The sequence below is a fragment of the Microcaecilia unicolor genome, chromosome 11 (genome assembly GCF_901765095.1).
Source record: "Microcaecilia unicolor chromosome 11, aMicUni1.1, whole genome shotgun sequence".
In the NCBI taxonomy this organism is placed as follows: domain Eukaryota; kingdom Metazoa; phylum Chordata; class Amphibia; order Gymnophiona; family Siphonopidae; genus Microcaecilia; species Microcaecilia unicolor.
The window spans coordinates 38,010,974-38,037,002 of record NC_044041.1 but is presented as its reverse complement, the minus strand read 5'-3'; the positions used below and the strand labels follow the sequence as shown (position 1 = coordinate 38,037,002).

General features: G+C 47.3%; 1 protein-coding gene and 1 pseudogene across 2 annotated transcripts in view; one reads left to right on the top strand and one right to left on the bottom strand.

Annotated features, from left to right (window-relative positions):
* The window catches only part of B3GNT4 (UDP-GlcNAc:betaGal beta-1,3-N-acetylglucosaminyltransferase 4), a 46,879-nt gene that overhangs the window by 16,207 nt on the left and 4,643 nt on the right, over window positions 1-26,029 (bottom strand). The gene's annotated exons all lie outside the window — the stretch shown is intronic.
* LOC115479976 lies at window positions 9,082-9,940 on the top strand (annotated as a pseudogene).

Sequence of the window (26,029 nt, the reverse complement as noted above, 5' to 3'; positions counted from 1 at the left end):
AAAGAATCCACGGTAGGCCACAGAAAGGCCTCACGTTCACCTTCAGGCAAAGGATAGCGGCGGGACATAGCCCTAGCCACTTTAAGGCTCGCTTCCGGGACATCCCATTGAGCCGAAATTAAGGAATGCATGGCATCATGCATGTGGAAGGTTCTAGGCGGGCGCTTCGTCCCCAGCATAATGGCGGAGCCAACAGGGGCTGAGGGAGAGACGTCCTCCGGAGAGGAAATCTTCAAAATGCCCATGGCCTGCACAAACAGGTTGGGCAAATCCTCTGAGCTAAAGAGCCGCTGCAGAGGGGTCATCCGCTCCATCCGAGCGGGGATCCGTCTCCTCCAAGGAATCCGCAAAGGACCGTTGGGAGACCTCAGACACGCTGCCCTCATCTACATCGAAGGAGACAAAGTCCTCCAAGGCCTGGGATTCAACCCGAGGGTGTTTACCTCTGGGAACCTCAACCTCTTTACCAGACGAGGGAGCAGGGGCAGCGTTTTGCATGAGGAAAGCCTGATGCAGCAGCAAAACAAACTCGGGGGAGAAACCCCCCAGCTGTGCACTTCCGCAGCCTGGGCAACAGCCCTAGACGCACCCTCAACCGGCGCTCGCAAGAGCGGGGGAGAGACATGCTGCGCATCCAAAATGGCGTCCGGCGCGACACTCCGGGAAGGAGCCGCGCGGGAAGAACAGCGCTTAACTTTAGCCGCTTTGTGCTGTCGCCCAAATTAAGGGCGTTCATGGCATTAATGTCTCCAACCTCAAGGGCGGCCCACGAAGAAGCCGTCCGAGCCGCGTGGCCGGCCAAGATGGCGGAGGCGAGGAGTGGGGGATGGGCGTTTATGGCGGGAAAAACCGCCACGCCGGAGGAAGGACCGGGACATTCATCGGTCACAAAACTGTCACCCAACAAGGGCGAATCAGGCTGTAAGACCCCCGCATCCCCTCTAGAAGCGCTCAAGCGATCCGGGGAGCGACCCTTTGCGCCCTCGCCCTCCGACGCCATATGCCACGAGGAGAAGAATCGGGGAACCCCCTGCCCGCTATAAAAAGGTAAAAATTACCTGCTGTCCGCTCCGAGCTGTAACGAACTGGTGTCCCAGTGAGTAGCTGCAATGAACGTTTAAATAAACGTCGAAATAAACGCCTTTAAGGACGTTTAAAAATTTTTTTTTTTTTTTTTTTAAACGGAGCCAGCGGGAGGGGGGAGAAAAGGAGGGACCTGGCACCACCAGGTTTGCACTTGCTCAAAAGAGCCCTCAACCCCAGGCACTCAACAAAACCTAAAAATTAGGCTTGGAGGCCTAGCCAGAGCTGCTGCTGTGTGTGACCACCACCTGCTGAGATAGAGAACATACTGAGGAGTTTCCGGCAGCACATGACCACATATAGGGAGGCAAAAGTTTGCTCTCTATCTCCACCTGCTGGTAGATGGACACAACCCACCAGTCTATGGATTGATCAGCTTGATGATATGGAATGGGTCTTGGTCTTACACACTCTCTCTGTGTCTCTCTGACACACAAACACACTTTTTCTGTCTCACCAACAAACACACACTCTGTCACTAAAAGAGTCACAGACTATTTCTCTGACACACACAAACACTGTCTGTGTCACTCACACACACAACACAACAGGGAAACCACAGAAATAAAACCAGACAACACACAGACAGTGAACTCAGTATCGCACTCTCAGACTTTAACACACAGACACACACACACTCTATGTCTGTCTCTCGCACACACTCTCTCTCTGACACACAAACACTCTTTTTCTGGCTCACCCACACAGTGTCTGTCTCTCGCACACACTCTCTCTCTGACACACAAACACTCTTTTTCTGGCTCACCCACACAGAAACACACTGTCTCTCACACAGACACAGAATGTTTCTCTCACACAGACAGACACTGACTCTCTCAAACAGAGATTGTGTCGCTCTCTCACACACACAATGTGTCTTCGTCTCAAAAAAACTGTATGACTTTTTCTCTCAATGTCTCTGCCACTGTGTCAATGAAAAGCAACCTACAACAGAATACAACCACCATCAAACAAGACTGAGAGGAAAAGGACAACGGGGTGCAACACATCAAGTAAACAACAGAACAAAACCAGATACAACACAGTGAGAGTGAACTCTGTATCACACTCTCTCTCTTTCACACACAAAGACACACTCTGTGACTGTCAGACACACACAGCCTTTTCCTCACTCAGACACACAAACACTCTCTTTTTCTGCCTCACCCACACACTCTGACACTCACAGACACATCAACTGTTTCTCCAACAAACACAGACACTGTCTCTGTCAAACACACACACAGCATGTGTCTCTCTCTCACATACACAATGTGTCTTGCTCTCAAACAAACTCTATGTCTCTCTTTCTCTCACGGTGTTACACAAAAGCAGGCAACAACAGAATCTGAGACATTAAAAACCAGGAAAATTACATGGCGAACAGCACGTGAACAGGAAACAGCCATCAATCAAGATTGAGAAGCAAAGGACAACGGGGTGTAACACAACAGGTAAATCACAGAACAAACAAAGATACAACACACAAACAGTGATCTCTCTCTCTCGCTCAACAGGAGACCACAACACACTAGGGAAACATCACAATTCTGATATTCAAATTAAGCATAATTACTTGGTTGACAGCACGTCAGCGGGACCCAGCCATCGATCAAGACTCAGAAGCAAAGGACATTAGGTTGCAAAACAAGAGGTAAACCACAGGGAAAAAAAACAGTTAACTCTGTGTCACATTCCTTCTCTCTCTCTCACTCACACACGCACACTCAACAAAACACACACACACACACACACACACACTCTCTGTATCACACACATATACTCATTCTCTCTATGACACTCTAAAACATACACAGTCTCACTCACAGACACACAGACGCTCTATGTGTCACACAACAGGTAAACCAGAACAAACACAGTTACAACACACAGTGATCTCTCTCTCTCTCGTAGAGAGTTGCACGGGAACAGAAATCCAACCTGTCCCCACCCATCCCCACTGGAATCCAACCCGTCCCCGTGGGGAATCTAACCCGTCCCCGCCCGTCCCCACGGGGAATCTTACCAGTCCCCGCAAGAATTTAACCTGTCCTCACCCATAAGAATTCAAAGGTACATTAAAAAAAATTCCTGTCAGCTCTCTCAGTCTCTGGGTTTGAGCCGCAACATTGCAGGCAAGGAAGGAACGGAAGCTGGAACACTCTGGTGCGCACATATAAGACTTCTCTGATTCACTGGCACTGTGTGCTAAGAGATCACCACATGCACGCGCCAGTAGGTCAGGTGACATCTGATGCTCACGCTTATGTCAGAGCTGAGGTCTGCGCATCAGTCCGGAAGCGGAGAGGACAGCAGATAAAAACCGGATCAGTCCATCCAGTCTGCCCAATAGTCACAATCATTATCAATTCATGATTAAATCAACAATGAATATGATATTATATACTTGATTATGGTCTTTCTGTGGCGTTTCTGGGACATAGACCATAGAAGTCCGCCTGGCCCTATCCTTATGTCCCAACTGCTGGAGTTGCCCTCAAAGCCCACTCCAGCCTATTCATCTTCTCATTTGCAGGACACAGACAGTAAGTCTGTCCAGAACTGTCCTCATGTTCCAGCCACTAAAGTTGCTGTCTAAAGCCTTTCCAGCCCATCCTAAACCAGATTGCCATATATAAGACACAGACCGTACAGATCTCCCGGTATTGGCCCTAGTTCATCACAGCTGGAGTCAACATCTAAGTGTCACGCGACACATCCACACACATGCAGCCATTTAAGTTTAGGTTTTTTATAACTTCCATTTTCTAAATAGAGATCCTCTGTGTTCATCCCATGCCTTTTTGAATTTCGTCACCATTTGTATCTCTACCACCTCCTTAATGGAGACTTTCCATATCTGTGCTGTTAACGCAAGGAGGAGGAGGAGGAGGAGGAGGAGACAGCACTCAAAGAACTTGGTACTCGGTAGGTGAGAGGCTGGCGCAAGTGCGGCATACACTTCCACGGGAACCCCGCAGGAACTGCTTCCGTCCCCACGGGAACCCCACAGGAACTGCTTCCGTCCCCGCGGGAACCCCGCAGAACTGCTTCCGTCCCCTCGGGAATCCTGCGGGATTCCCGCAAACCCCGTTCCCGTGCAAGTCTCTCTCTCGCTCAACAGGAGTCTGCAACAGTGGACCCAGCCATTGATCAAGACTCAGAAGCAAAGGACATTAGGTTGCAAAAGAACAGGTAAACAACAGGAAAAAAAAACCCCAAACAGGTATGACACACTGTGTTACACTCCTCTCTCTCGCCCACACACACACACAACAAACAAAAAAAAAAAAGTATGTCACACACACACACTCTCTGTGTCACACACATATACTCTTACTCTGACACTCTAAAACACACACACAGTCTCACTCACAGACACACAGACTCTCTATTTGTCACACACAGACAATCCTGCTTATAATCGAACGAGACAAACGCCCAAGTTCCAACCTAAATCGGGAGATGGACGTTTATCTCACAAAAATGAATAAAGCGGTATAATCGAAAGCCGATTTTTGGACGTTTTCAACTGCACTCCGTCGCGGATGCGGACAAAGTTGATGGGGGCGTGTCAGAGGTGTGGCGAAGGTGGAACTGGGGCGTGGCTATCTGCCGAACAAAGATGGGCGCATTTCACCGATAATGGGAAAAAAGTATGCGTTTTTAGCTAGAATTTAGGACACTTTTCCTGGACCCTGTTTTTTCACGAATAAGGCCCCAAAAAGTGCCCTAAATGATCAGATGACCACTGGAGGGAATCGGGGATGACCTCCCCTGACTCCCCAAGTGGTCACTAACCCCCTCCCACCACAAAAAAATGATGTTTCACAACTTTTTATTTTCACCCTCAAATGTCATACCCAGCTCCCTGGCAGCAGTATGCAGGTCACTGGAGGAGTTGTTAGGGGGTGCAGTGGACTTCAGGCAGGTGGACCCAGGCCCATCCCCCCTACCTGTTACAATTGTGCTGCTTAATGCTTATTAGTCGTCCAACCCCCCCAAACCCACTGTACCCACATGTAGGTGCCCCCCTTCACCCCTTAGGGCTATAGTAATGGTGTAGACTTGTGGGCAGTGGGTTTTGAGGGGGATTTGGGGGGCTCAACACACAAGGGAAGGGTGCTATGCACCTGGGAGCTCTTTTACCTGTTTTTTTGTTTTTGTAAAAGTGCCCCCTAGGGTGCCCGGTTGATGTCCTAGCATGTGAGGGGGACCAGTGCACTACGAATCCTGGCCCCTCCCACGAATAAATGTCTTGGATTTATTCGTTTTTGAGCTGGGCGCTTTCATTTTCCATTATCGCTGAAAAACAAAAACGCCCAGCTCACACATTGTTGAATAAAACATGGGCGTCTATTTTTTCCCAAAATACGGTTCGGTCCACCCCTTCACGGACCCGTTCTCGGAGATAAACGCCCATGGAGATAGGCGTTTTCGTTCAATTATGCCCCTCCATGTGTACCTCACACACACACACACACACACACACACACACACACAGTCTTTCTGCTGTCTCATATACTCTCTCTCTAACAGGACAGCAGGGTGAAACACACCTGGCAAATGTAAGAAACTGTGAGATTTACAGTAAGCATAATTACTTGATCAACAGCACAGCAGTGGCATCAGCCATGGATCAATACTGAGAGGCGGACAGCACTGTACAACACACAAGAACAATGAAACTCTGAAATTACAATTTACACTAATACACACTGTGTCAGACACACACAGTCAAAGGACATGGATGCCACAGAAACAACAAACACAGCGACACGAGAATGTGCTGCACATCACGAGTCAAAAACGCACACAAACTGGTCAGCAACAGGCTGAACGTTTACAAAAAAGAGCAGAAGCACAACAAAAGAGGCGTGCAGTTCTGAGTGACGATGAAAAGGCACATCAGAATCAACAAGCTACTGCAAGGAAAAGGTCCAGGAAACAAAATATGAGTGCTGAGGAAAACGCAAGATACAGAGATAGACAAGCTTATTTAGAAAGGCAAAGAATTACTGAGATGACAGATGGAGACAAACACACAGAGCAAGACAAACTGCTACACAACGAAAAAGATTACAAAACATGACAGATGAAGAAAGAGCAACAAATAGACAACGGAAACCATATTTACAGAAACAGAGACAAAAAGGCAGAAACAACACAACAACATTTAGGACTGCAAATACTTACAAAAGTGACAGACACGCAAACAACAACGAATAACAAAAATACTACAGAATTAAAACAGGAAATACTTGCAAAAGTACAACAAAGAAAAACACTCTGTGACAAAGGACAAAATAAAGCAACAAAAAAAAAAACATACAGTTATAACACACTGTAGAAGTTCTAACAAAGGAACTGCAATAACAGACAGTGTAAATGACAACATTCAATACTATAGTTGTGGCCCAATGAACAGAATGTGTTCTGTTTAATAGGGCTGTTTATAGCTTGAGTTTTTTGTTTTTTTTGGCAGATCTACTGACATGTGGTTCTGAAGCAGCAGTGGCGAAACGGAGGCCAATGTTGACCATGGTCTGGAACACCAAGGAGCATGAAGGAAGCTAAGTGTTTTGAGCTAAGTCCCTCTCTTAAATTAAGATAGAGAAATAAGTAGAAGACGATAATTATATCCTTCTCATATTAGGGCTCTTTAGACAAGAAGGCTAGCGACTACCATTGAGGCAGCCTGGGCAAAGAAATTAATTTGGTGTTTAACTTTTCAGTCCTGTAAAGTGGAAGAATGCCATCTGGGTTTAATTACTCAGAAGTCTAGCTTTTGCTAGACTAGAGGTTAGAAAGGTCAGAGAGAAATGAAACTTTCTTTGTCCCTTTTTGAGTGATGGATTGTTAAGGCTAGGTATTATTTACCACATCTGGATGCCATTCAATCTCGAGGGGATCAGCAAGCAAGGCAAACTGGACAGTTTCGCAGGCAGTTTAATGCTGGTTAGAAGAAGATAGTTTAGATATAGATAATTCTAGATGATTTAGATTTTGTCTTATAAGGAATTCTGATTTCTGCTTATTTTGGAATATGTTTTATTCTGTTTAATTAATAAGTTCTATTTCTATGTTGAATATCTTTTCAATTCAGTGTTACATCTTTGACTGACTTTTCAAGTGAGCTTTGTCTGCAGTTTAAGAGGTCATCATCTGGTTTGAATTATCCACAGTCCTAGCTAGGTGAAAGAGGTCAGGGAAAGTCAACTCTCTTCTCCTTGATTGATTAGCTAAATGTAGGACTGGTATCCTGAAAGTAATAACAAACCATGTCTGTGTGCCATTAAGCAAGACTTAGCCCCTCAATGAACCCAGTTTAAGCTATGACTGGGATTATGTGAATAATAATAAAATGCATGCCACATTGTCTAGTTTGAGAGGCCCCAGGTCATAGGCCAGTTTAGGAAATATCAAACCTATGTAACTGATATTTTTAAGTAATGTGTAAGTAATAATTAGTTCAAGACAGGGTAATCAATCTATTCTTTACCATCTGGTGAGAAAGGGGGGCTAGAGAGGTGTAGGACCCTATATAACTGAGAGCAGAAGCAGCTTAGAAGAGAAGGAGCTGAGACAAGAGAGGACAGACAGGAGACGCAGGATCCAGAGAGCTCAGAAGAAGAGACACAGAAGGACAGGACACAGAGAGAGCTAGAGCTGATGTCCTACTTTGTTTGCTGGCAAATAAAGAAGATTTCTCTCTCATTCTGGTGTGTGGTGTTTGACTCCTGAAGTACCACAGATTCTGCTAACAATAGTGGTAATTCCTGCAACACCATCAAAGGGGATTTTTCGCCAATGATGAAGAAGCCCTAGCCCTTTATCCGCGTAATTTGTGGAAAAGGAGCTTCTAGAAGCGTTTTCCTCCAAACTCACAGAAGTTCCTTTGAATGACTTGTTTCCTTTACTTATACTAAGATTATTGTTCATGAATGGAAACTTGTCCCCTGGTATAGCTATAGTTTATCTCTATATTTTGCAATGCAAAACATTTTCAGAATGAAACACCTTTTGATAACTGTAGTAAGGGGAAAGTACAACTTCCTGAAATTAGGTGCAATGAATTCATACAACACCTTCTCTCCGGGGAACATGAATTTTCAAAAAACTTTTTACAAAACATTAGGTCCATTAACAATTCCTTAGCTTTTGCCTCCATGGGAGCTAACATTGCACCATCACCTGGATATGGCCCTTATTGTTTTAGAATTAATGGTACTATTTACCACAGAACAGGAGCACTGCATCCTCAAAATGAAAATCAAAGACAATTTGCTCAATTATATATTCTTGTCCCAGATGAGGCAGCCGTCCACAGACTACAAATGACACCAAATGCAGACATCAGTGATACATTAATGAGAGAATTGAGCAATTTCATGGTACGGGAAAACCCATTTGCAGACGCATGCAAGATGCTATACGAAGTAGAAAATGAATGCATAACTGAAGCTAATAATCTAGGAATAGAACCTCCAACTGTTTCAATGGCCATGTTTCAAGATCGCAAAAATGATCAAAGAAGATACAATGCATCTAAAGCAAATGAGGTGGCTTTCATTTTTCAAAATACTGATGGTGAACCTCCTTTATATAGAGATCTGATCATACATTGCCGATACAAGCCATATGAACAAAACAAAACTGAGATCATCAGTGTTTTGGATCCCAATCTTGAACCAATGGTTTATCCATTACTCTTCCCATATGGAGATCAGAGCTGGGGGATAATTATTCCTTTGAATAAACAACCAACATGTATTATGCACCTGCGTCGCAAAACCGAGATCACAAGAGTAGGAGTTACACAAATGCAGTACTATGGGTACTGTTTCGCTATAAGAGATCAATTCAACCCTTTTCTTAGTGCTGGAAAACTTACACAACAATATTTTGTGGATGCATATATTAAAACAGAGGCTAACAGACTAAATTATATTCGAAAAAAATCAAAATCTCTTAAGAGTAGAAAAATACTCTGGGTTAATGGACCACCATACAAGTGAAGCTGCACATCGAGGAATCACACCTGGCCAGGCATTTATTTTACCATCATCATTTCCTGGGAGCCCAAGAAACATGCATCAAAATTATCAAGATGCGATGGCAATAGTTAGAAAATATGGCAAACCTGATCTGTTTATTACTATGACCTGCAACCTAAGATGGGAAGAAATTACTGAAAATCTAAACAAAGGACAGGCACCACAGTTTCGACCTGACTTATTGGCAAGGGTGTTTCATTTAAAACTTAAACAATTACTAGACGATATATGCAAAGAACATGTATTTGGTGTGCCTCTTGCAAAAATTCATGTCATTGAATTCAAAAACGTGGTTTACCTCATGCACATATATTATCCTCAAAGAAGAATGCAAACCAAAAACAAAAGAAATAATAGATAAAATCGTAAGTGCAGAAATTCCAGAACCAAACAACTTCCCATGTCTCCATGCAACAGTTGCTAAGCATATGATACATGGCCCATGCACTGACAGTAACTTACATTTCCCCTGCATGCTTCGTGGGAAGTGCTCAAAACAGTTCCCAAAACCATTCCAAAATGAAACTGTTGAGAACTGTGACGGCTATCCTAAGTATCGCAGAAGGGATAATGGTATTGGTACACTCTTACATGGAAAAATGTATTAATAACACTTGGGTTGTCCCTTATAACCCTTTTTTTTTTTTACTTTTAAAGTACAATTGCCATATAAATGTAGAAGTATGTGCATCTATTAAAAGTGTAAAGTACCTCTCTTTAAATATGTCTACAAAGGACAGGATTGTGCTAATGTGGTTATTACCGAGCAAGAAACTTTAGCGAATGCTACATACCTGTAGAAGGTATTCTCCGAGGACAGCAGGCTGATTGTTCTCATTGATGGGTGACGTCCACGGCAGCCCCTCCAATCGGAATCTTCACTAGCAAAGTCCTTTGCTAGCCCTTGCGCGGCCGTCTTCCCGCTCGAGCCGGCCAGTCCAGTATGTAGCAAGACAATACAAGGGAAGACACAACTCCAAAGGGGAGGCGGGCGGGTTTGTGAGAACAATCAGCCTGCTGTCCTCGGAGAATACCTTCTACAGGTATGTAGCATTCGCTTTCTCCGAGGACAAGCAGGCTGCTTGTTCTCACTGATGGGGTATCCCTAGCCCCCAGGCTCACTCAAAATAACAACCAAGGTCAATTGGGCCTCGCAACGGCGAGGACATAACTGAGATTGACCTAAAAAATTTACCAACTAACTGAGAGTGCAGCCTGGAACAGAACAAACAGGGCCCTCGGGGGGTGGAGTTGGATCCTAAAGCCCAAACAGGTTCTGAAGAACTGACTGCCCGAACCGACTGTCGCGTCGGGTATCCTGCTGCAGGCAGTAATGAGATGTGAATGTGTGGACAGATGACCACGTCGCAGCTTTGCAAATTTCTTCAATGGAGGCTGACTTCAAGTGGGCTACCGACGCAGCCATGGCTCTAACATTATGAGCCGTGACATGACCCTCAAGAGCCAGCCCCGCCTGGGCGTAAGTGAAGGAAATGCAATCTGCTAGCCAATTGGATATGGTGCGTTTCCCTACAGCCACTCCCCTCCTATTGGGATCAAAAGAAACAAACAATTGGGCGGACTGTCTGTGGGGCTGTGTCCGCTCCAGGTAGAAGGCCAATGCTCTCTTGCAGTCCAATGTGTGCAGCTGACGTTCAGCAGGGCAGGAATGAGGATGGGGAAAAAATGTTGGCAAGACAATTGACTGGTTCAGATGGAACTCCGACACGACCTTTGGCAAGAACTTAGGGTGAGTGCGGAGGACTACTCTGTTATGATGAAATTTGGTGTAAGGGGCCTGAAGCTCACTGACTCTACGAGCTGAAGTAACTGCCACCAAGAAAATGACCTTCCAGGTCAAGTACTTCAGATGGCAGGAATTCAGTGGCTCAAAAGGAGGTTTCATCAGCTGGGTGAGAACGACATTGAGATCCCATGACACTGTAGGAGGCTTGACAGGGGGCTTTGACAAAAGCAAACCTCTCATGAAGCGAACAACTAAAGGCTGTCCTGAGATCGGCTTACCTTCCACATGGTAATGGTATGCACTGATTGCGCTAAGGTGAACTCTTACAGAGTTGGTCTTGAGACCAGACTCAGACAAGTGCAGAAGGTATTCAAGCAGGGTCTGTGTAGGACAAGAGCGAGGAGCTAGGGCCTTGCTGTCACACCAGACAGCAAACCTCCTCCACAGAAAGAAGTAACAGTGGAATCTTTCCTGGAAGCAAGCAAGATGCGGGAGACACCCTCTGACAGACGCAAAGAGGCAAAGTCTACGCTCTCAACATCCAGGCCGTGAGAGCCAGGGACCGGAGGCTGGGATGCAGAAGAGCCCCTTCGTCCTGCGTGATGAGGGTCGGAAAACACTCCAATCTCCACGGTTCTTCGGAGGATAACTCCAGAAGAAGAGGGAACCAGATCTGACATGGCCAAAAAGGAGCAATCAGAATCATGGTGCCTCGGTCTTGCTTGAGTTTCAACAAAGTCTTCCCCACCAGAGGAATGGGAGGATAAGCATACAGCAGGCCCTCCCCCCAATCCAGGAGGAAGGCATCCGATGCCAGTCTGCCGGGGGCCTGAAGCCTGGAACAGAACTGAGGGACTTTGTGGTTCGCTCGAGATGCGAAGAGATCCACCAAGGGGGTGCCCCACGCTTGGAAGATCTGGCGCACCACTCGGGAGTTGAGCGACCATTCGTGAGGTTGCATAATCCTGCTCAGTCTGTCGGCCAGACTGTTGTTTACGCCTGCCAGATATGTGGCTTGGAGCACCATGCCGAGACAGCGAGCCCAGAGCCACATGCTGACGGCTTCCTGACACAGGGGGCGAGATCCGGTGCCCCCCTGCTTGTTGACATAGTACATGGCAACCTGGTTGTCTGTCTGAATTTGGATAATTTGGTGGGACAGCCGATCTCTGAAAGCCTTCAGAGCGTTCCAGATCGCTCGCAACTCCAGGAGATTGATCTGTAGACCGCGTTCCTGGAGGGACCAGCTTCCTTGGGTGTGAAGCCCATCGACATGAGCTCCCCATCCCAGGAGAGACGCATCCGTGGTCAGCACTTTTTGTGGCTGAGGAATTTGGAAAGGACGTCCCAGAGTCAAATTGGACCAAATCGTCCACCAATACAGGGATTCGAGAAAACTCGTGGACAGGTGGATCACGTCTTCTAGATCCCCAGCAGCCTGAAACCACTGGGAAGCTAGGGTCCATTGAGCAGATCTCATGTGAAGGCGGGCCATGGGAGTCACATGAACTGTGGAGGCCATGTGGCCCAGCAATCTCAACATCTGCCGAGCTGTGATCTGCTGGGACGCTCGCACCCGCGAGACGAGGGACAACAAGTTGTTGGCTCTCGTCTCTGGGAGATAGGCGCGAGCCGTCCGAGAATCCAGCAGAGCTCCTATGAATTCGAGTCTCTGCACTGGGCGAAGATGGGACTTTGGGTAATTTATTACAAACCCCAGTAGCTCCAGGAGGCGAATAGTCATCTGCATGGACTGCAGGGCTCCTGCCTCGGACGTGTTCTTCACCAGCCAATCGTCGAGATACGGGAACACGTGCACCCCCAGCCTGCGAAGTGCCGCTGCTACTACAGCCAGGCACTTTGTGAACACCCTGGGCGCAGAGGCGAGCCCAAAGGGTAGCACACAGTACTGGAAGTGACGTGTGCCCAGCTGAAATCGCAGATACTGTCTGTGAGCTGGCAGTATCGGGATGTGTGTGTAGGCATCCTTCAAGTCCAGAGAGCATAGCCAATCGTTTTCCTGAATCATGGGAAGAAGGGTGCCCAGGGAAAGCATCCTGAACTTTTCTTTTACGAGATATTTGTTCAGGGCCCTTAGGTCTAGGATGGGACGCATCCCCCTGTTTTTTTTTCCACAAGGAAGTACCTGGAATAGAATCCCAGCCCTTCTTGCCCGGATGGCACGGGCTCGACCGCATTGGCGCTGAGAAGGGCGGAGAGTTCCTCTGCAAGTACCTGCTTGTGCTGTAAGCTGTAAGACTGAGCTCCCGGTGGACAATTTGGAGGTTTTGAGGCCAAATTGAGGGTGTATCCTTGCCGGACTATTTGCAGAACCCACTGATCGGAGGTTATGAGAGGCCACCTTTGGTGAAAAGCTTTCAACCTCCCCCCGACCGGCAGGTCGCCCGGCACTGACACTTGGATGTCGGCTATGCTCTGCTGGAGCCAGTCAAAAGCTCGCCCCTTGCTTTTGCTGGGGAGCCGCGGGGCCTTGCTGAGGCGCACGCTGCTGACGAGAGCGAGCGCGCTGGGGCTTAGCCTGGGCCGCAGGCTGTCGAGAAGGAGGATTGTACCTACGCTTGCCAGAAGAGTAGGGAACAGTCCTCCTTCCCCCAAAAAATCTTCTACCTGTAGAGGTAGATGCTGAAGGCTGCCGGCGGGAGAACTTGTCGAATGCGGTATCCCGCTGGTGGAGATGCTCTACCACCTGCTCGACCTTCTCTCCAAAAATATTGTCCGCACGGCAAGGCGAGTCCGCAATCCGCTGCTGGAGTCTATTCTCCAGGTCGGAGGCACGCAGCCATGAGAGCCTGCGCATCACCACACCTTGAGCAGCGGCCCTGGACGCAACATCAAAGGTGTCATACACCCCTCTGGCCAGGAATTTCTGCACGCCTTCAGCTGCCTGACCACCTCCTGAAAAGGCTTGGCTTGCTCAGGGGGGAGAGCATCAACCAAGCCCGCCAACTGCCGCACATTGTTCCGCATGTGTATGCTCGTGTAGAGCTGGTAAGACTGGATTTTGGCCACGAGCATAGAGGAATGGTAGGCCTTCCTCCCAAAGGAGTCTAAGGTTCTAGAGTCTTTGCCCGGGGGCGCCGAAGCATGCTCCCTAGAACTCTTAGCCTTCTTTAGGGCCAGATCCACAACTCCAGAGTCGTGAGGCAACTGAGTGCGCATCAGCTCTGGGTCCCCATGGATCCGGTACTGGGACTCGATCTTCTTGGGGATGTGGGGATTACTTAGTGGCTTGGTCCAGTTCGCAAGCAATGTCTTTTTCAGGACATGGTGCAAGGGAACAGTGGACGCTTCCTTAGGTGGAGAAGGATAGTCCAGGAGCTCAAACATTTCAGCCCTGGGCTCGTCCTCCACAACCACCGGGAAGGGGATGGCCGTAGACATCTCCCGGACAAAGGAAGCAAAAGACAGACTCTCGGGAGGAGAAAGCTGTCTCTCAGGAGAGGGAGTGGGATCGGAAGGAAGACCCTCAGACTCCTCGTCAGAGAAATATCTGGGGTCTTCTTCCTCTTCCCACGAGGCCTCACCCTCGGTGTCAGACACAAGTTCACGGACCTGTGTCTGCAACCTCGCCCGGCTCGACTCCGTGGAGCCACGTCCACGATGGGGGCGTCGAGAGGTAGACTCCCTCGCCCGCATCGGCGACGCTCCCTCCGCCGACGTAGTCGGGGAGCCCTCCTGGGAGGTGGCCGCAGTCGGCACGACGTCGGGGACCTCACCTCGGGCGATGGGCCAGCCGGCGCCACGCTCGACGGTACCGGAGGCGCAAGCACCGCCGGTACCGGAGGGGTAGGGCGCAACAGCTCTCCCAGAATCTCTGGGAGAACGGCCCGGAGGCTCTCGTTCAGAGCGGCTGCAGAGAAAGGCATGGAGGCCGATGCAGGCGTCGACGTCAGAACCTGTTCCGGGCGTGGAGGCTGTTCCGAACTGTCCAGAGTGGAGCGCATCGACACCTCCTGAACAGAGGGTGAGCGGTCCTCTCGGTGCCGATGCCTGCTGGGTGCCGACTCCCTCGGCGACCCAGAGCTCTCGGTGCCGACGCGGGGAGGAGACCGGTGTCTATGCTTCTTCGACTTCTTCCGAAGCATGTCACCGGAGCTCCCCGGCACCGACGAAGAGGACGTAGAATCCATCCGTCGCTTCCTCGGGGCCGAGGTCGAAGCAGGTCGATCCCGGGGGGGCTGTACCGCAGGAGCCCTCAGGGTAGGGGGAGACCCACCTGAAGGCTCACCGCCACCAGCAGGGGAATGGACAGCCCTCACCTGCACTCCTGACGATGCACCACCGTCCGACGACATCAGCAGACGAGGTCCCGGTACCACCGACGCCGATGCAGCTATCCGATGTCTCGGCGCCGATGCAGAGGGCCGATGCCTCGATGCACTGGCGGCCGAGGATGAAGGTCTGGATGCTGACGACGTCGATGCACTCGATGACCCCGGTGCCGATGCCGACGAAGAGCCCGAGAACAAAACGTTCCACTGGGCCAATCTCGCTACCTGAGTCCGCCTTTGTAACAGGGAACACAGGCTACAGTTCTGAGGACGGTGCTCGGCCCCCAGACACTGAAGACACGAAGAGTGCCTATTAGTGAGCGAGATTACCCGGGCGCACTGGGTGCACTTCTTGAAGCCGCTGGAAGGCTTCGATGTCATGGGCGGAAAAATCACGCCGGCGAAATCAAAATCCGAAATGACGAATTTGAGCACCAAAAACTGAGGGAGAAAAATCTCGACCGAGGCCGAAAAGAGGCCTACCCCGACGACGAAAGAAAACTTACCGGGGCAAAGACTGGAAATACGGGAAGGGGCAAACGAAACCCAAGGGGGTTTGCGGAGCACTTTCCGAACGAATTTAAATCTTTTCCGAAGAAAAAACACGTCGATTTGTACAAAGGACGCGCGAGGTCGACTCTCCGGGGCTCGACACGGCAAAAAACACAGCCGTACCGAGTGCGGACGAAAGAAGACTGGCCGGCTCGAGCCGGTTTCGGGCGGGAAGACGGCCGCGCATGCGCGGTGCGCGCAGGCGCGCGAGGGCTAGCAAAGGACTTTGCTAGTGAAGATTCCGATTGGAGGGGCTGCCGTGGACGTCACCCATCAGTGAGAACAAGCAGCCTGCTTGTCCTCGGAGAAACAACATGATGAAATCAAAACTTTTACTGACTCTAGATATGTTAGTGCTCCCGAAGCTGCATGGCGACTAAATGGCTTTGAAATGCATCACCAAACACATACTATCCAGAGATTGGAAGTACACTTACCGGATCAACAAAACATTGTTTTCCATCCTGACAACGTTGAGGCTGCAGTGCAAACAGCTAAAACAAGGGACACCACCTTAACAGCTTGGTTTAAACTTAATGCAGAACATAACCCTCCAAACAACATTTTGTACGTAGATATTCCCATGTACTATACTTTGACAAAAAAAGAACAAAAGTGGAAATGTCGAAAAACAGGACATGACAAAACAATTGGAAGAATGTATTCAGGTCATTTCTCAGCCGACCCTGAGCGTTATTGTTTAAGGCTAATTTTACTACACAAACCAGGGGCAAAGTCATTTGAAGAACTAAAAACAATTGGAGGTGTTATTTACAATACTTTCCAAGATGCCGCCAAAAAATGGGCCTCATTCAAGATGACGCTGTCTGGGAAAATATCTTAGACGATGCAGTCACATGCAGCATGCCACAACAAATCAGACAACTTTTTGCATACATTTGTGTTTTTGCAGTACCAACAAATGCTTTTCAAATGTTCAAAAAAATACAAGATAAATATGACAGAAGATTTTCAACAAATCCATTGTTGCCAGGGTGATTGCTCAGTTTGTGAACAATTGTGCCTTCAGAAAATCCAAGGCGTTCTAAGTACACATGGGAAAACACTTCAACAATTCGGTTTGCCAACAGTCATCCAGACACTAGAAGATCCAAAACTTGCTTTCAAAGCTGCAGAAGAAAAGCAAAAAGCTAAAGCAATGGCAGAAAATCTAAACAATGAATAAAAGGAAACTTTTCATACTATACTTTCTGCCTGTAATACAAAAAACATAACACATACGTGCTTTTTCCTTGATGGTCCAGGTGGAAGTGGAAAAACGTTTACGTACAACACAATCCTGAGCAGCATTAGAGGAGATGGAGGAACTGCTCTACCTGTTGCTTTGACGGGAATTGCTGCAAATCTGCTTCCAGGAGGACGCACCTATCACTCACAGTTTAAGCTACCTGTTCCTCTACTAGAAACATCAACATCAACTATCAGATTAACATCAAATGATGCATGCATTATTAGAGAAGCTAAAATCATTATTTGGGATGAATCAACCATGGCTCCCAGTATGGCACTTACTGCTGTAGATAGACTCCTGAAAGACATCATGAACAATGACAACCCATTTGGTGGGAAAGTTCTTCTCCTTGGTCGAGATTTCCGACAAACTTTACCAGTGGTGCCACATGGTGATCGAGGACACATAATTGAAGCAAGCATTAAGTTAAATAAACTATGGAAACAATTTAAAGTCCTCAAATTAATAAAAAATGTGCGCTCAAAAGACACAGATTACAACAACTGGCTAATTAATTTAGCAGATGGAAATCTTCCATGCCCAGAAGGTTTCAAAGATATTATAGAAATACCACAGAAACACATTTGTGAAGGAGATATAGTTAATGCTGTTTTTGGTGACAAAAGTACACCAGATACCGTTTACAACTTTGCTAAAAAGGCTATTCTTTGTCCAAAAGATTCACATGTAGACAAAATAAATGACACCATTCTTTTTTTTTAATAATTTTATTAATGTATGGTGCCATTAACATTACAACTTGTACCATTTATAAGAACATAACACTTTCATGAAAATGTCTTCAAAAAACATCTTGCCCCCCCTCCCAGAAAAAACACGACGACCTCCATAACAGCTTTATATTTATATCCCCTCCCATCCCGCCCTCCCCCTACCCTCCTCTCCTCCCACCCCCTGTCCTCCCCCCCAATTTGGATGTTTCTCCTATCTACACGCTTACTCTAAGAACCTAGACCAGGACTCTTCTGGCAGAGCAAGGTACGAGTTCTCCCCCACAGATCTCGGTATTGGCGATTCCTCAGGGAGACAGCAAATGATGCCATTTTTAATATATTAGAAGGACAACAAATTACGTACTTCAGTTCCGACTCTATTCATGACTCCAATGATGAGGAATCACAGTTATATCCTGTAGAGTTTCTTCATGAACAAAATCCAACAGGAATGCCTTGCCATAAACTGCAGTTAAAAATTGGAGCCATAATTATCCTACTAAGAAATTTAAATACCAAGGAAGGTTTATGCAACGGAACTCACTTAATAGTGAAAGACTTGAAACCTAACCTCATTATCTACTATAATAAAACGCAGCCTCAACGTTCTGAGGACACTGACGTCACTGAAGTCACTCACACACCGGTTCGTGGTTTCATGGTGGTGAAGCCACACAACATCTTCATGCCCTGCCCTCGCGTCACACGTGATGACGTCGAGGGCGGAACACCAAAACAAATTAACGCATGGGGAGAAGTAGGCCTTCCAACAAATCCCAGCCACCGCCGACGTGCAGATGAACCCGACCCCTTTCGCCACATAGCCCCGCCCACAGTAGCACACGCTTAACCTCACCAACCTCCCTCCCCCCGTCACCTCCCCTCCCCTTACGCGTGTCTCCATGGTGGTCTAGAGGTACCTGTTCGGTCGGGCCAGGAAAGAAAGAGCCCCCTCTTTCCTCCCGTAGCGATGGCTTCCTTGCTGCATCGTGTGGGAGTCCGGCTCTCGGCATTTGAAAATGGCCGCCGAGACTTCAACTCTCGGCGGCCATTTTGAAACGCCGAGAGCCGGACTCCCACACGATGCAAGCTATCACCACCGCTATGGGCAGGAAAGAGGGGGCTCTTTCTTTCCTGCCCCGACCGAACAGGTACCGTAAGGGGAGAGGAAGGGAGTCCCGTGCCCGCTAGCGCCCGTTTCATCGGCGCCAGAAACAGGCCATTTTTACTAGTTAGTCAAATAAAAACTGGGTCAACTGCAGGCACTACTGTTTTTATCCCACGTATTGAATTAGCACCATCTAACACTGAACTCCCATTTACACTATGTAGAAAACAATTTCCCGTGAAATTGGCTTTTGCAATGACAATTAACAAGTCACAAGGACAAACATTTGAAAAAGTAGGCATTTCCTACCAGAACCAGTGTTCACACATGGACAACTGTATGTTGCATTTTCAAGAGTGCGTAAGTCTTCCGATGCAATTGTTAAAAAGTTATAGATGGTCCTGAACAAGGAAAGCTTTTCCCTCATTGTGACAAAGTTTACACAAAAAATATTGTTTATAACGAAATTTTAAAAATGTAAACCAATATTACTTTTGTAATAAAAGTTGCTTACATTATGCCTTCTCTCCAACTTAAATTCAATTTTAGGCCATAAGCCAAGGGTCAGAAATTCACTTAAAAAAAACTGATGTACATTTCTGTCTATCTTCCAAAAAGACTGTTCTGCGAGGTAGATGAAATTAGTGTCAAGGACATTAGGAAAAGATGGAAGAACACTTAAATAACTGACTGATTCGGCTTTTTCCAGCAAATGTCCTGACCTTTAACCAGGTACAATTATCCTCTTTTGGTTGAATAAAGACCTTTAGCTATCTGATCTAGGACTCAATTCTCAAACTTTGACGTGCTCAGATATCAAGAACTATCTTATACTTCAGAACTATTCAACTTTTGCTTCATAGTGTTTAGCACCAAGAAATAGTCACATACCTCCCAGTTTTGCACCAAATTTGAGCCTTGGAGCTAAAATGTACTCGACTGACAATGAGCAAACTAGTTATATCTCTCTATATAAAACGCACCTCCAACGTTCTATTGAAGCCTCTCTTAGCAAAGTGAAGGGGGTGAGATCGCATTGTGTCTGCCCCGCCCACGCGTCAAACGTGATGACGTCGAGGGCGGAGCTATGACACAACCAATCGCATCGCTCGGCAGCGAAGCGTCAGGGAAGGAGGCGGCGCTCTCGACGTCTAGCCTCCCCTTCGCTGTGTTCCGCCTTCTTCTGACGTCAAGGCTGACATCAAAAGAAGGCGGAACACAGCGAAGGGAAGGCTAGACGTCGAGAGCGCCCCTCCTTCCCTGACGCTTCGCTGCCGGAACCGCCACGGAGGTAAATTTAAAAACAAGAAACAAAAAAAAAACGCATGTTGGGGGGAGAGAAGAGGGTGGCCAGTAAACTACAACAATGGGAGCGGGAGGGCAGGGGAGAAACCACAGCATGGATGCGAAGTGGGGGGGGGGGGGGGGAGAAGAGGCCGGCCCAGGCTGCCACATGGGAGAGAGAGGAGCATGGATGCGAGGGGGGGTCATGGAAGGGAGAGAGGGGACTTGCTGGAAAAGGATGAATGGAGGCGGCAGGGGACAGAGGAGCATGGATGGGCATGGATTGGGAGGGCAGGGCTCAGGGAGAGAGGGAAATTACTGGAAATGGATGAATGGAGGGGGCAGGGGACAGAGGAGCATGGATGGGCATGGATTGGGAGGGCAGGACTCAGGGAGAGAGGGAAATTGCTGGATAGGGATGAATAGAGGGGACAGATGGGCATGGATGGATATGGATTGAGGGCAGGCCTCAGGGAGAGAGGGCAATTGCTGGATAGGGAAAATGGAGGGGCCAGGTGACAGATGAGCATGGATGGGCATGGATTGGAAGGGCAGGACTCAGGGAGAGGGGAATTGCTGGATAGGGATGAATGGAGGGGACAGATGGGCATGGATGGATATGGATTGCAGGGCAGGCCTCAGGCAGAGAGGGGAAATGCTGGATAGGGAAAAATGGAGGGGCCAGGTGACAGACAAACATGGATGGCCATGGATTGGGAGGGCAGGGCTCAGGGAGAGAGGGGAATTGCTGGAAAAGGATGAATGGAGGGGGCAGGGGACAGATGGCCATGGATTGCAGGGCAGGCCTCAGGCAGAGAGAGCGGAAATGCTGGATAGGGATGAATGGAGGGGGCAGGTGACAGAGAAACATGGATGGCCATGGATTGGGAGGGCAGGCCTCAAGGAGAGAGGGAAATTGCTGGATAGGGATGAATGGAGGGGCCAGGTGACAAAGGAGCATGGATGGGCATGGATTGGAAGGGCAGGACTCAGGGAGAGGGGAATTGCTGGATAGGGATGAATGGAGGGGACAGATGGGCATGGATGGATATGGATTGCAGGGCAGGCCTCAGGGAGAGATGGGAACTGCTGGATAGGGATGAATGGAGGGGGCAGGTGACAAAGGAGCATGGATGGGCATGGATTGGAAGGGCAGGACTCAGGAAGAGGGGAATTGCTGGATAGGGATGAATGCAGGGGCCAGGTGACAGAGGAGCATGGATTGGACTCACACTTTCACTCTGACTCTCAAACAGTCACTCTCACATACACTCTCCCAAACATACACACTCCGAGGAAAACCTTGCTAGCGCCCGTTTCATTTGTGTCAGAAACGGGCCTTTTTTACTAGTTCTATACTAAACTGTGGCTTTGTGAGAGGCAGAATATTAAAGACATGTAATCATTCAATACTCCATAACAATACAGTAATGGCAAACTTACTGAGTCTATGTATTAAGATCATGATGTCACCAGGACTGGACACGGGAAATATATCGAGCATACTCAGACTTACAACAATGAGACAAAAAAGTGTTCCTTAAGCCCCATCAGGTTTGCACTTTGCAGGGTATTCACAATGAATGCATACAATGACAGCAGTGCACATATCTGCTGAGTAACCACCATGAACATCCTTAAAACACTTGTCTAGTGTCTCTGAGAATCAGGATGCTGTTCCATGTTGCTTACAAGACTGAATCCTACATAATGCCCATCAGGACCTAAAGCAAATCTTAGCTGCAGACTTGAAAAGAAGTAGAACCTAATCAAATCAAAAAATGCAAACAAATCTATTTGATGAGACTGCTTTTAAGCACCTTGCAATAATTACCTTTATAGTCAGAAAAATGTTTTCTAGCCCACTTGCTTTGAGACTTTTTATACCTTATTCACAGAAGAATTTCCCCTTAGAACTCAGAAGAGAGCAATTTCTCTTGAGTCCTTAAAACTCTTGTCGAATCCAATGCCCAAAAACCACCAAACTCACTTCGCCCAGGACTTCTTGTTCTACAATATGGAACAAGTCAGATGAAAAAGGACACTGCGGTCCACTCAATCTGCCCACTGTCTTTTCCCATCTGCAAAAACATTTTAACTCTATTGCTCATTGTTTGGGAAGATATGATCAGCTTCCATGCCCAATCAACTACATAGAGCTATGCTTGATACAGGTACCCCACTCCCCACTCTAGCAGCCAGCACCAGCTGGACACTTCTGTTATATTAATCTGTTACACAAACTCAATTCCACTAATACAGTAACAAGCCTAAGTTTAATACCAAAGAAAATTCAACAATAAATGCCCGCAGCAGCTGCTGCCAAGAGGAGATCAGAGTAAACAATACCCATATATCTTGCATCAAGAGCATTTTGCATATAATGCCCACTGCTGCGGCTACCATTAGAAATTTTAGTTTAAATGAAGCGCTAGGAGGGTAGCATTTCTCACAGGATGAAATGATCAAAAACAAGGTATCAACAAATGAAGCTGAATGGGGTTCAGAAGGAATGTGAGGACACACTTAGAATGTAGTAGATACATTGAGAAAGACTTCCTAAAAATGGAGAAACCAAAGCAGTGACAAAGTTTAAGCCAAATTTAGGGCCCTGTTTACTAAGGTGTGTGAGTGTTTTTAGTGAGCCTACACTTACCGTATATGCTAACCATGTAGGCACCTATAGGGATATTGTAGGCACGTACATGGTTAACGCGCATTAAAACCATTAATGTGCCTATAACGCTGCTGAGTAAACAGGGCTCTTAGCTATGCGACAACAACTCATGAGAAACTTTGCTAAACTTGTATGAATGTGGTTGGCCAAGTGACATTTTAATCTTTGTTAATGCTACAATCTGAATGCACAGCCTGGAAATGTGACACTTTCTTGGACACATGAGCTGCAGATGAAGCCACATGACTATGTGTTTACCTTCCACAACACACACAAAAAGGAATGGAAACCTTTCTTAAACTCCTTGTCTTCCTAGCACCAAGGCCGAGAGAGACGAGACTCGCGCAGAAATGGAGGGACGCGATGTTAAAGAACCCGAGCAGTTGAGGAAGCTGTTTATTGGAGGTTTGAGCTTTGAGACAACAGATGACGGTTTAAGGGAACACTTTGAAAAATAGGGCAAACTCACAGATTGCGTGGCAGAGTTCTAGAGCTTAACTGACAGAATCACCTACGAAATCAAGCTCAGCTTGAACATCATGGACTCAAGGGCAAACACATTTCAACTAAAAAAACACATCATCTCATCCTCTCATCCCAACACAACGTGGACAACCCCACAAGTATCAAAACCTCAGATTACACCCTCCCTATATCAGACAGCCTGAAAATCCTCGGCGTTACAATAGACTGTAGCTTAACACTAGAGAGCCAAGTGAAATCCACAACAAAGAAAATGTTCCACTCAATGTGGAAACTCAAACGTGTGAAAAAATTCTTCCTGAGGGAAACATTTCCCAACCTGATACAATCAATGGTACTAGGCCACATAGGCTACTGCAATGGAATTTATGCGGGATGTAAAGAACAAACCTTAAAGAAACTTCAGACTGCCCAAAACACGGCAGCTAGGCTAATATTTGGAAAAATGCACTTTGAAAGCGCAAAACCCCTCCGCGAAAAACTACATTGGCTCCCAATCAAAGAACGCATTGCTTTCAAAATCTGCACCCTGGTTCACAAAATCATCTATGGTGAAGCCCCGGGATACATGACATCTGCTAACGCCTCTCTGGTACTATGTAAGCCACATTGAGCCTACAAATAGGTGGGAAAATATGGGATACAAATGTAACAAATAAAATAATACCCACTACTGCCCTGCATTAGCGACAATTACTTTCCAGCTTCTTGCTCTCTTAAAAAAAACAAGTTCAATGCATGTCTGTAAAAAGGAAGCCATATAGAAGGTTCACATGAGAGGAAACGAAGAAATAATACACCACATAGTTGCAATATCCCAAACATGAATAGGGAGATCATTCTCTCATGTTTAATAAACTCTTAGGGGCCCTTTTACTAAGCTGCGTAGGCACCTACGCACACCCAACACGAACCAATTTGGAACCACCGTTCAGCTACCATGTGGCCTGGGCGGTAATTTCATTTTTTACACGTCTACTACATGCACTGGGCGGTAATCGGCTGTATACGAACGCTGACGATTACCGCCCGGTTAACGCATGAGACTTTACCACTAAGTCAATGGGTGGTGGTAAGGTCTCAGGCCTAAAATGGGCGCACGCCAATTTTTATTTTACCACACATTCATTTTTGCCCCCCCCCCCCCCCCCCCCCAAAAGGTCTTTTTTGAAAGTACACTGAAAAATGGACCTACACGTGTCTACGCCAGCGCAGGCCATTTTTCAGCGCACCTTAGTGAAAGGACCCCTGAATTGTTTCACACGTCAGAAGCCAAATGATGGAATACAATACATACATCTCCCAGCAAGGATGGGCAACATATACTTAAACTAGGAACAAATTATCTTGAGGTGCCAATGCTGGTTCTAGTCTCTTAACTAAGGAAACAAATTATTTCAGCTCTCATATTTGATGTTTCTGATTTCAAAGAAATACCACTGTCCCTACAATAAAAGGTTACAGAGAATCAAACCATTTTGACATCACACACATTTATTTCTTATATCATATTGCAAGCTCCGATTACTATACATGACCCAAACACTGGTTGCATAAGAAGTACACACTCAGTTGAGACAGGGGGTTTTGCCACTGCAGTTCTGGAAGAGACGGCAGAACTTGACTAGTGAATTAACTAGCTGGAGTCAACAGCAGAACCAGACAAAGCAGAAGCAGGGCCGCCAGAGAGGGTGGGGCAAAATTCCCCGGGCCTGGCCTCCAAGGGGGGCCTGGCACCGGGGTTTCTCTCTCTCTCTCCTGATGGGCCTGAGTGATCGCGTCCCGACAGGAGCAGGAGAGAGAACTCCGCCACCGGGCCCCTCTCCAGCGCTGCTCTTTGCTCGCCTCTACCACCGTGCCGAGCGGCTGCTTTTCCTCTCAGGCCATGCTCGGTTTTGAAACCGAGCATGTGCGACAAGAGAAAAAAGCAGCTGCGGGGCAGGGCAGACGGAGTGAAGAGCAGCGCTGGATACTTCCACTGGCGAGGTCTCAGGATACCTGCCAGCCCCAAGGTACCTCAGTTGCGACAGCTGCGATCCTGGGGGGGAGGGGGAGTGACAATCCTGCCCCAGGCTTGGCTATGTCTCTCAGCAGCCCTGAGCAGCAGAAGGTTTGTTTTTCTGAGGGCCCAGAGAACAGCCTTATAAAACCATGCTGGTTGCTTTCTATTGTATAGGTAGAATCTATTGTATAAGTAGAAATATAGGTGCCAATATTTTAAAATGATTGGGGGTACCAAATTACCCCTTCCTGAACACAATGAAGGAGCTTGCTCAATACTAGGAATGCTCAGAACCCACTGGTACCCACGGAGGTGGCTCCCATGGACAGATATAAAGTGTTAACAAGTTCCAAGTAAGTTTTTGCTGGGCTTACTCGATGTATTTGTGACCAGGTTTGAAGAGCTGGACCACTTCATTGGATCTTTTAAGTTATCTCAGTCTACAAGTGCGTCCCAAACAAGGGCTGGCCGAGAGGGGCGGCCTCTTACTATGCAAAATTCCTCCGGGGTCAGACAACCCACTGAAATAACAAGCATGGGCCAGCAGCAGACAAGAAGCCAGAGTGGGGTAGCCTTGTGGCTGCAGTTAAGCGTATTGTATGATTTTCTTTATTGAAGTGTTGAATAAAAACAATCTTAAATTCAAAAAGCCAGAGTAGGGTAGCCTTGTGGCTGCAGTTAAGCGTATTGTATGATTTTCTTTATTGAAGTGTTGAATAAAAACAATCTTAAATTCAAAAAGCCAGAGTGGGGTAGCC